Here is a 12,023-nt window from a genome sequence, read left to right as displayed (position 1 = left end):
AAATTATGTTCTGGGAGAGTTTGTGTATTCTTAGAATGAATGATGGCGATTAAGTCATTTGATATCAAATTAGCTTCCATCAGATATATAGAAAGCAATAATGTGCTCTAACCATTCCGTTTCCCTATTGAATGTTCCTGCCCACCACAAGGAAATCTTTAGATTGGCCTACTAGGGACCCTTTAATTTGAATGAAAAGTTTCCTGTAGCACCCAGTTGATCTTTAAAGAGGGCATGAGGTTTGGGAGTCCTTATTTTTGGAGAGAGGGGTACTCTGGTAGATTCTATTTCTAGATCATCAATTAATCCTTGTCTAAAAGTATGTGCTTCAAAACACCAGATGTCCTCTTGATTCTTTCCAGCCATCTCCTTTTTTTCCTTTTCACATTTATCTTTTCCCACATTCTAAAAGAAAGGCAAATCTTTCACTTTCCAGGAGTCTGCTTACAGTACATTGCTGTGGGATGTAAAAATCCGTAGGACCCAAGCAGATTTGGAACTACCTGTAAGATTACAGATGCTATGAAAATGATGGACTTTCATGACTGAGAAACAAGTTCTTTTGGAGTTAGGGGAAAGTTTCCATTTCTTTGCTTCAAATGCAAGACCAAGACCTAATCAATAGACAGTAGAGACTGAATGCAATAGAATAGAAAAACCAAAAATCATTTTTTGTGACCAATCACTGGATAACTTTTGTCATGTAACTCAGGAGTTTAAAAAATAGAGTAGAATTATACTGCCTTCACCCCAATATACTTATTTATGTAGCAATATTTCTTAAATACCACATCAAAAAAAGAAATACTTGATTTGATTATACAGGTTATCTTACTCTGTCAATAAGTAATATTTATGTATAAACTATTTTTAAAACCATGCATCTCATTGAGAGATAATTTTCCCCCAAATTTTACCTGTACCTAAAACTGAGTCATCAACATTCTACTTGTTCTGATCAATTGTGTACTAGTAAAAATATAACAATTCAATCCAAAACAAATTATATTAAACAGAGCCTATTGCCACAAGAACTTAAAAAAAAAAAAAAAGATATATAAAGGCACCTGGGTGGCTAAGTCAGTTGAGTGTCTGAATCCTGTTTTTAAATGTTTATTTATTTTAAGAGACAGTGAGCAAGCACAAGCAGGGCAGAGGGGCAGAGAAAGGGAGAGAGAGAATCCCAAGCAGGCTCCACATTCAGCATGGAGCCCAATGCTTCCATGGATCCCACAACTCTGGGATCATAACCTGAGCTGAAATTATGAGTCAGACACTCAACTGACTGAGCCACGCAGGCACCCCAAGCTTCCAACTCTTGGTTTCAGCTCAGGTCATGATCCCATGGTTCGTGAGATGGAGCCCTGCATTGGGCTCTACGCTGTGTGGAGCCTGCTTAGGATTCTCTCTTTCCAACCCTCCCCCAACCTTCTCTCAAAAATAAAGAAACATTTAAAAAAGAACAACAACAACAAAAGATATATGGTATGTGTATGTGTGTGTCACAAGAGTTTGAAAAGTAATCAGTGGAAGATTTCCAACATAAGAATTTTAATTGTGATTAGGTTGTACAGGAAAAGAGAAATGAAATGAGTTCCATAAGGGAAACAACTATGTAAAATTCCTGACACCTGGAAGAGCTTGTTGGTATGTTTTTTAGATGGATGTTATAGTAGATATGAAATCACATTGGCATTTAATTTAGCTTCCATTAGGTACATTACAAAGAATATTTTTTTAAAGAAATCAATACTTATAATATCAGAAATGTCATCTTTCACAACTATTTAAAATTATGATAGGGTGCCTGGGTGGCTCAGTTGGTTAAGCATCCGACTTCACCTCAAGTCATGATCTCTTGGTCTGTGAGTTCAAGTTCCATGCTGGGCTCTGTGCTGACAGCTCAGAGCCTGCAGCCTGCTTCAGATTTCTATCTCCTTCTCTCTCTGCCCCTCCCCCTGCTCATGCTCTGTCTCTCTCTGTCTCTCAAAAATAAGTAAAACATTAAAAAATTTTTCTTTCATTAAAAAAATTTAAAAGTGATAAAAAATTTTAGATATTAACTTAAAGTTTTAAAGTGTATGAGGAAAGCACATAGTTTTTCAAAATCCTCTTAGGGGTACCAGAAAAAATACATTCAGAGACACTACTCTAAACTGCCTCTAAGCCAAGAGCTTGTGTTGGCTAAAATTTTGACTTCTAATAGAAAGACAAAACCAGGATTATTTCAGAAAAGTGCAAAATCTGTCTCAAGCATCCACTGCAAATTACCAAATCCGTTAACTCTGAATATAGTAAATATTCAATAAACACTAGCTCATTGGCAAAATATTCTGATTAGGTATTAATTAGAATACCTAATTAGGTAATTAGGTACCATTAAACTGATACCTATTAACAGCATATATACAATATGTATATATGTATATACATATATGTACATATATGTATATACAATAGGTATATATACAATACCTTCAAGGAGATCTTTCAAATTTGGGTCAAATACTAGTCAAAAGTATGTTACCCAAACAAATCCCAGGACTAAGTAATAAGCATGTGGAGTTTTATTCCTAACTCTTTTCCGGACATCCATTTACATGCCAAGTGTGATGTCTAGCCCAGGAAATAAGCAAAATAATCCTTATAAAGGAGCACCTGGAAGGTGACATAAGTATTCTCTGGCTTAAGTATCATAACAGGTGTGCAAAACTCAGAGGCAGCAGAGAGGAGGGGAATGTGGAGCTCTCATGGGTGGTAGGCAGACGGAGAGTGTCTGGAATGGTCTTTCAGAACAGGTTTGCTTGAACTGATCCTTGAAAGATGGGCAAGTGTTTGACAAGAGGATCCCAGCACCCCAGGTAAAGGGAAGGAACAAAGACACGGAGTACAGCCATCTGGCTACCTCATGCCTTCCTCCCTACACTGCAAATAGTTTGGGATGGCTGGTATGGGAGTGTGACTGTGCACACCATCCATGTTGCATGCATTGGTGATTTAGAAACGACAGGGTAGCCAGACAAAGCTATGGAAGCAGACAAAGGAAGACTTTATTATATGGTTCACCAAGGCACTTGGACTTGATCCTGTGGCAAAGCAAGTCATTAAAGGGTTATTAAATTGGGCAGTCATGGTATGAGATCTGCCTTTCAGAATGATTACTTTCCTGCAGAGTGGACAATAAATTTGCGGGGTGGAGGATACAGAAGACTAGAAACTGAACTACCAGTTGGAAGACAATTAGCAGTTGTCCTGGAAAAGACTCAAGGCAATAAGGGGGCCGTGGAAGAAGGTACAGATGGGAAAAACCTCAAAGACGTATGTGTCCCTTGGACAAACTGACTACAAATTGTACAAAGAGCAGTTGAGGGGAATGAGGCAAGGAGAAGCCCAGAATGACCTCTAGGTTTCTGCGGGTTATGTAATTGGGTAAATAGTATTGCTATTTACAAAAATATGGACTCTAAAGACAGATAACAAGTTTTGGGGGAAAAGAAAGTATCTTCAGTACACTGACTCCGGTCCCTCATTTGTTCTATGAGTCAGGCAGCACAGGCACTATTATCCCCAATCTATGCTCAAAGGGGTAAAAATTTTTGCCCCATATCACATGCAGCAGTTGGGAAAGCTTACTGTATACTAGGCTCAAGAGCCGGTAAACAAGGGAGACAAGACCCACACTTTCAACAGAACTTGTATTCTTTTGGGGGTGAGGGGAGTAGAAGACAAATAAGCAAGCAAACAATAAACCAAGATCTGAAAGACTGTTATGGGGTAGGTGTGGGGGGCATGGGTACTCGATCTGAGGGGGCCAGGGAAAGTATCTCCGAAGTCCCATTGGAGCTGACCTTTCATTGAGGAGAAGTATTCATACAAATCATAAGTATTCAGACAAATCACAAGGGAAGAACATTTCCAGACAGAGAACAGCAATCGAGAAGTCCCTGAGGTAGGAGCGTGGTTGGTGGGCCACTGAGGGAGGAATTCCAAATACGAGGGCAAGTGTGGAGTGAGAGGAAGTCCCAGTTCCAAGGGTATTCCTGGGAGGGTGAAAGTGAAAGGCATGTGGCCCCTTAGGGCAGCACTGGCGTAGCATACCCTCTCTCAGGGAAGCCTGCAAACCTGACCACTGTGCACAACACTGGCGTCTGAGAAACTGCATCATGACTCAAATGCTTTTGGAAGACAAGTCATTCCTCAGTGAGGACTGCCTATTTCGGCATTGAAATGGGGCCAGGAACAAACTCATTTAGTTTTGCCTAGAGAGATGAGCTTTAAAAATCTTTAGATGAGCAGAATTCATCTTATATTTATCCACTCAGAGTGAGAAACAATGTGCAGTACAACGGCACGTGGCTCTGCCCCCAAGGCTCGGTCATGCCATAACACACTACACGGAAGCAGAGCCTCCCTGCTCACCCTCCAAGGTTCTCAGTGGGATTGGAAAGGCGACATTTCCCCTAAAGAATCCCCAATTAGCTCAGCTGGAGGGCAAGGAAAAGTGGTGCCCCACTGCCAATGTGCTGAGCTGGGTTGTCGTGTACATAAACCTAAACGCCTTGGAGGCACTGGATGTTGGGGTTGCCTACTGGTCCAGAGATAGGCCACCCTAGGCACAGCAGTCTAGCCCTCAGAGAGGGCTCTGAGCCCTCTGAGCCCTCAGAGAGCAGTCCAGCTCTCTGGAACACTCTGCCCATGCCTCCCATCCTGTGGTCATTTTCCACTGCTGCTTCATGGGCTAACTAGTCCTCTGCCAAGTCTTTCTAATCGCCCCCATTCAGCCAAATGGCTTTAAATTCCACTTGCTAAGGTGATGCAGATCAACCCTCTCACCCTCTCTGAAAAGATCCTCCTTTATAGCCAACTTTCTCAGATGCATCTGCTTGGTGTATCCAAAAAAGTATCTGTATTTAAAGTTTGCCAACATAGCATGAATAAATTATAGAAGAACTAAATTATTTCTGAATTATGTAGCCCCTTTCAGAGTATCACATTGAGAAATTATATATTATACACACTTATTTGAAAGATGGCTCCACACATTATGAAATGCCTTCTTTGGAGTGGTGTTGGAAACCTGTGACACATTATGACCCATGTCTAGGGGATGGTGACAGATCATCATCTCATGTCTGCACTCATTTCCAACCACACTCCCACACCATCTCTTTACTTCAGATCCCTGGCCAATTTTTTCTTCCTAAAGTCACCATTCAACCTCTGACCATAGAACATGTGCTTCCGTATAGCACCTGTACTTCTCCTTAACGGCTTTTGTAGTGGCAATTTTTAAAAATTTAATTGTAGCAATAGATTCATCTGTTCCCCCCAGTAACCCCTCTATGGGGGCAGGGGCCATGTCCATTTTTCTTACCTTCTGTCCCCAGAACATGGCACAGTGTCTGGCACACAGAAGCTGTTTGTTAAATAGTTGCTGAAAAAAAAATACTATGAAATGAACTCATTGGTGGATATGTTTCAGCTTCTGAGAGCAGATCAGCCAAAAATCATTCAAATCAAAGTTGAAGAAGCTTAAGGCTGAGCTATTCTGTTTTTGATCAAAAAATACAGGAAAGACTTTGCTATTTGGATTTAAACTGATTTTGGAGACAGTTCTCAAAAAGTCTGAGTAACAATTTAACAACACTTATTTGGATATGTAGGAAGATGAACAATTTTAAACTGGTTTATGTTTTTAAATAAGAAATAAGAGTTCATTTTCAGAAAGGTTCCCCAGATTAGGTCAAATTTTTTAAAAAGTTAGACTTACTTTATCAGGCAGTTTTTTAGGCACTCTGATTTTTTTTTTTAACGTTTATTTATTTTTGAGACAGAGAGAGACAGAGCATAAACAGGGAAGGGTCAGAGAGAGAGGAAGACACAGAATCTGAAATAAGATCCAGGCTCTGAGCTGTCAGCACAGAGCCCGACACGTGGCTCAAACTCACAGACCACGAGATCATGACCTGAGCCAAAGTCAGAAGCTTAACCAACTGAGCCACCCAGGTGCCCCATAGGCACTCTAATCCTCCTATCTGATTCTTACCCCCGGATGAGGAAATTGAGGGTGCAAGAGGCTAAGTAAGGTTGCATACAGAGTAAGTGGCAGAGACAGGATTCACATCCAGGTCTATTTGATTACAAGAGCTATGTTTTCAATCTAAGCCAGGGGCTAAGCTAAGAAGTAAATGCTGACACTAAATAATAATGCATTGCACCCTCCCATGACAAGGTAAGAGAGTGTGGTCTGATACTACCAACTGGGGCAAATACTTACATATTTAAAAAAAATAGGATTTGGATGCCAATGATGTGGTCACAGGGAAACTAGACAGTTCATGACTCCAAAGGAATAAAGAGAATTATGAACTATCATTTACTGAATGCTTGTTTTATGCCAGATACTGTATTAGATGCTTTAACACTAGTATTTCCTTTAATTCTAAGAATCCTACAAAATGGGTAATAGCCAAGAAAAAAAGAGATGTAGAATAACTGTGGTGTTTGGCTACCGTAATGTTCCTTCCCTCCTTCTTCCTAAGGATGTGAACCTCCCACATTAAAAAAAAAAAAAAAATTAACGTTTATTTATTTTTGAGAGACAGAGACAGAGCACAAGCAAGGGAGGGGCAGAGAGAGAGAGGGAAACATGGAATCCAAAACAGGCTCCAAGTTCTGAGAGCCTGACACAGGGCTCTAACCCATGAACCACAACATCATGACCTGAGTTGAAGTCGGATGCTTAACCGAATGAGCTACCCAGGCACCTCGAACCTCCTCCATTTTAGTGGGGCACAAGGTTGTCAGGAATAAGGATGATATTCTCCAGTCTCTGTTCCAGATTAGTGAGGTCACGTCACTGAGTTCTGGCCAGTAAGCTGTAACAAGAAGTGAATGACAGCTTCCAGGAAATTTCTGTAAGAGACCATCATCTCTTGCCTTTCTCCCGTTTTCCTACTTCCTTCTTTCCTCCTTTCTGCTACTTGGAATCTGCACATGATGGCTGAGGTTTCATCTAGGACAATGAGGTTGAGGGCCTCTCCTGATGTATGCTAGATCTACAAGGTGGAACCAGCCTATGTCTCAGGCGACTGTAAAACATTATACCAGCCCTGGATTGTCTCTCCATAAAGTTTTGTGTTGTTTTTTTTTTTTTAATTTTTTTTCAACGTTTATTTATTTATTTTGGGACAGAGAGAGACAGAGCATGAACGGGGGAGGGGCAGAGAGAGAGGGAGACACAGAATGGGAAACAGGCTCCAGGCTCTGAGCCATCAGCCCAGAGCCTGACGCGGGGCTCGAACTCTCGGACCACGAGATTGTGACCTGGCTGAAGTCGGACGCTTAACTGACTGCGCCACCCAGGCGCCCCAAAGTTTTGTGTTTTAAGTTTAAGTTCTGTGTTTTTTAAAATGTTTTTAAAGAGAAACATTTTGTTTAAACAACTGTTCTTCTCAGGTAGTTAATCTAATCCAGCAACTGTTCATCAGGCCCCTCAGTCTGCAAAGTCCATGCTCTTAGGTAGAAGTTGAAGAATTCCTATTTATAATTTGCAATAGATTTGAGAAGGGGGGGCAATGTAAAAATGCTGAGAGGGAATTTGACAGAAGAAAAGAAATAAGGTTCAAATATGCTCTCAAATCTACACAACTGAGAAATGATCAAAAGGAATATGCTACTCAACAATATAGAATTCAGTCTCCTTTAGAGACGGGCGGAGGAAGTGCTCAGTCACCTGCACAGAGCTAGAAACAGAAGAGAAATAGAGGCTGTGCAGCTGGTAGCTTCTGAGAAAGATGCTGTCGGCTAAGGAGTAAGCAGTGTAGAATGGAGCCCTGGACATGGCCACAGGCTGAGACAGACAAGAAGAAAGAATATAAGCAACTCTGAAACTGAAGAAGCAGGAGATGAAGCTCGAAGATACACAGTCTGGAAAGGGATAAGCAGAATCATATGACCCATATCAAAGACAGCAGAAAGGCCAAAAAGGCAAAAGGAAAGGTCAAGGATGAAACTCTGACAACTCATTTTTATTCATTTCTTTTACACAGGTTCACAACAGCATTGAAGAAGTGAATTTAACTTGTGTTGCAATTGAGTAGAATCCTAAATGTGAGGACCTCATAGAATAGGGAGTTTGTTATTACTCTTCGCTCAGTTTCTAAGTGAAGAGCAGTGGTAAGAACTCAGCAGAGAGATTCAATGATTGGAGTTAGGCTTCATTTTATTTAAGATCAATCTTCATGATTTAGAAAAGAAAAATAAGTGGTTATGTCGACCAAAGTCATTATATTAAACATCAGGAAAAAAAAAAACAAAACCCTAACTCGTTATAAAGGTATGTAGGAAGTTTAGAGAATATAGATGGGACGTGGCACCTGGATGGCTCAGTCGGTTAAGCATCCGACTTCAGCTCAGGTCATGATCTCACAGTTCATGAGTTTGAGACCCACGTCAAGTCTGTGCTGACAGCTCAGAGCCTGGAGCCTGCTTCAGATTCTTTGTCTCCCTGTCTCTCTGCCCCTCCCCCATTTGTGCTCTGTCTCTCTCAAAAATAAACAAACATTTAAAAAAAAAAAAAAAAGAGGGGCGCCTGGGTGGCTCAGTCGGTTGAGTGTCCGACTTCGGCTCAGGTCATGATCTCACGGTCTGTGAGTTCAAGCCCTGCGTCGGGCTCTGTGCTGACAGCTCAGAGCCTGGAGCCTGTTTCAGATTCTGTGTCTCCCTCTCTCTCTGCCCCTCCCCTGTTCATGCTCTGTCTCTCTCTGTCTCAAAAGTAAATAAACATTAAAAAAAATAAAGAAAAAAAAGAAAATATAGATGGGAAATAAAATGAAAGTAGCCGGTAACAATAAAAAAAAAAGGCAAGAATAGGAAAACACACACAACAGAAATTAGAATGCATTTTACAACTGCTCAAAAAAATTCTATGATATAACTTGATCTCCCAAATTCCTTTTGAGTGGTCACAGGTCTGAATTGCTTCGCAACATTCAGGATTCTCTAAGTGGGGACACAGGGAGGGACATGCTTTGCAGAAGGCAACGCAAAACATTCCACCAAGTCTGGAGTAACATGACAGGTTCAGCATGCATTCATTTCTGATAATATCAGTGTATGCTAGACGGGTGGTAGAAAGGAGAAACAAAAGTAAAATTTGGAAATTCAACTTGAGAGACACCAAATGAAAATCAAGGATTAGATTAAACTGGCTATTTTTGATATGGGTGGTAAAAAAAAAAATTAGAAAGGCACATAAAAATACTCAGATACCATTAATAAGAATTTGAAAAAAAATTTTAAAGTTGTTTACAAATAAAGATTTTGGCTAAAGCAAGAATATTTAATATTTTTATGTTTTTGTTTTGTTTTGTTTTGTTTTAAATAGGCTCCACACCCAATGTGGGGCTTGAACTCGCAACCCTGAGATCAAGAGTTGCATGCTCTACCAACTGAGCCAGGCAGGTACCCCAAGAACCTTTTAAATATTAAAATATTTGCCCTTTTCAACTTTAAGAGGATAAAACATAGTATCACAAGTTTCAGGCCACTGCAAGAAAATACCCACCCAGTCTAAAAAAACTTGGAGGGGGGTGTCTGGGTGGCTCAGTCAGTTAGACATCGGACTTCGGCTCAGGTCTCGATTTCGTGGTTTGTTAGTTCCGGCCCCACATCAGGCTCTACTGACAGCTGATTGCCCAGAGCCTGCTTTGGATCCTCTGTCTCCCTCTCTCTGCCCCTCCCCCTGCCTCAAAAAATAAACATTAAAAAAAATAAATTAAAAAAAAAAAAACCCTAGAGGGATAGTGTACTACTATTTAGTGCTAAAGAGAAATGAGCTGTCAAGCCATGAAAAGATCTGGAGGATACTTAAATCCATAATACTAAGTGCAAGAAGCCAATCTGAAATGGCTACAGACTGTATGATTCCAACTATAACATTCTGGAAAAGGCAAAAAAAACCTCCAGAGACAGTAAAAATATCAGTGGTTGTTAGCAGAGGAGGGAGGGATGAATAGGTGGGGCACAGAGGATTTTTAGGGCAGTGCTGTTGTGACACAGTATCATAGTCTGATACTACAGTGGTGGATACATGTTACTGAACCCTAATGTAAACTATGGACTTTGGGTGATAATGATGTGTCAGTGTAGCCTCACTGATTATAACAAATGTACCTCTGGTGGGGGATGTCCATAATGTAGCAGGCTATGCATGAGTGGGGGGAAGGGAGTTTAAGGGAAACCTCTGCACTTTACTCTCAATTTTGCTATGAACCTAAAACTGCTCTAAAAAATAAAGTCTATTAAAAAAACAAAAAACAAAAAACTTGGAGGATCTGGTATCTTTTCCAAGTTACATTGATTAGGGCCCTTTCCATTTTAATTAATATTGGTGCTTTCACTCTAAGAATCCTCAGAAGCAGTGGGGAACCATCTTAGAAAAACAAATCTTAACAAGTAGTCAAATGAAATCACTCCAAATGTGAAAATATACATGTGAGGCTGGACATGTTGGAACACCTTTCCAGTGGAAGAAAAACAGAACAAGTTTTGATAATTTCAGTAAATGTTTTGACAAGTTTAGTAAATTTAATTCTAACATGTACATTTTAATTTGTTTTCTGCTATAATAAAAACATGTTAAGGGGAGAGTAGGTATAAGAAAAGTGCCATGACTCAACTGTACAATCAGTGATAACTTTGCCCCATTTATTACCTGAACTGAAAGTAATATCAGACATGTTAGGGCTTACATTCTTAGATCACACAGGCCCAATTACTTGGGGGATTAGCTGTCATTTTACATTCTCTTCAAGAGTGGAGCTGCTGACTAGGAGAGCCAGGGGAAAAAGAAAGTCACCTTGGCACCCACAACTCAAAGGAGCATTCTGGGTTCTCAGGAGGTGACACCTGAACACATGGAGGGTACTGGAATCGTTAAATAATTCTACTGCACTGTGACTTCTTTCGTGTGCTTCCACACTACACTTAGGTTTAAGAGACATGCCATTTAATCTTCTCCTAGAAAGCAGGGAACAAATTGAGTATTTCAAGCTGGCTACATATTTGCCATTTAAAATCTTCATACTGTTATCTTCTTACAGAGCTTTACAAACAGTTTTCAGGCAAGGCAAATGTATTCAAGAAAGTTCGGGCATAGGTTTTTGTTTTAAATTTAGGTTTGTCTTTTTCTTGGGAAGGGAAAGGGAGCTGCAGAGAGAGACTTGCTACCACAAAGAAAAGTCTTCCACAAATGTCATCTGACTCAAGGCAACCTATGGACTTTGGGAAGTCAGCTGGGAACACAGTAATGAGCGAACACCGAGCCTCCTGCGTCTGACCTCTCAGCACCTGCTCCACTGTAGCCTTGAAAAAGGAAAGTCTTGGCTTTTCCACATGGGTAGAGGTGGAAAAGCCAAGACCCCCACCCCCACCCCCGCCCCCTTCAAGCAAACGGACACCAACACCAGCATCCAACTGTAGGCGAACAATGAGTATCCAACGAGTTTGTCAAAAAAAAAACAGCGCCAGGGCAAGGGGGCAAAGGAGAGCGACCAGACGCGGGGTGCTCACTCAGGACGCCCTCGGGAGAGGTCTGTTCACTCCAGCCTGGGAAACCAGAACCCTGTTTCCGCACCACCCCGAGGACTCACACTCAGGTGCGGCGCCGACACCGCCGCGGTGGAGAGGGGACCGCCTCGTCGTGGCCGCCCACTCCTCTTGCCCCGAATGACCCCGGCACCCGGGAGAGGTTGTCTCGGGGGGTTCGCTCCCTTTCTCCCGGAAACATGGGAGCAGCGGAGCGGCCACTGGTGTGTGGCCGCGCCACCTGCCTGCAGGCCCGGCTCGCAGGTGAGGCGCGGGCAGGTAACCGCACCTGCTCGACAACCCCACCTGCTGCGTCCCCTCGCCCCCGTCCTCCGCCTCCGCCAGCGGGGTCGGCTCGGCTCCTCCTCCGGGAGCGGGGGGCGCCCCGCTCCGACCTACCTGCGCGACCCCGGCCCCCGGCGCCCGCGCTCCCA

General features: G+C 41.9%; 1 protein-coding gene across 1 annotated transcript in view; it reads right to left on the bottom strand.

Moving 5' to 3' along the window:
- The window catches only part of LRRC8B (leucine rich repeat containing 8 VRAC subunit B), an 80,020-nt gene extending 68,017 nt beyond the window's left edge, over positions 1-12,003 (bottom strand). Inside the window, exon 1 of the mRNA XM_040470900.1 lies at positions 11,989-12,003. The gene's annotated coding sequence lies outside the window, so the exon portion shown is untranslated. The remainder of the gene's footprint in view (positions 1-11,988) is intronic.
- Positions 12,004-12,023: the final 20 nt, after the last annotated feature.

The sequence above is a fragment of the Herpailurus yagouaroundi genome, unplaced genomic scaffold (assembly GCF_014898765.1).
Source record: "Herpailurus yagouaroundi ecotype Mexico unplaced genomic scaffold, PumYag 77, whole genome shotgun sequence".
Taxonomy (NCBI): Eukaryota; Metazoa; Chordata; class Mammalia; order Carnivora; family Felidae; genus Herpailurus; species Herpailurus yagouaroundi.
The sequence above is the reverse complement of the archived record's forward strand: the minus strand, read 5'-3'. Positions and strand labels throughout refer to the sequence as shown.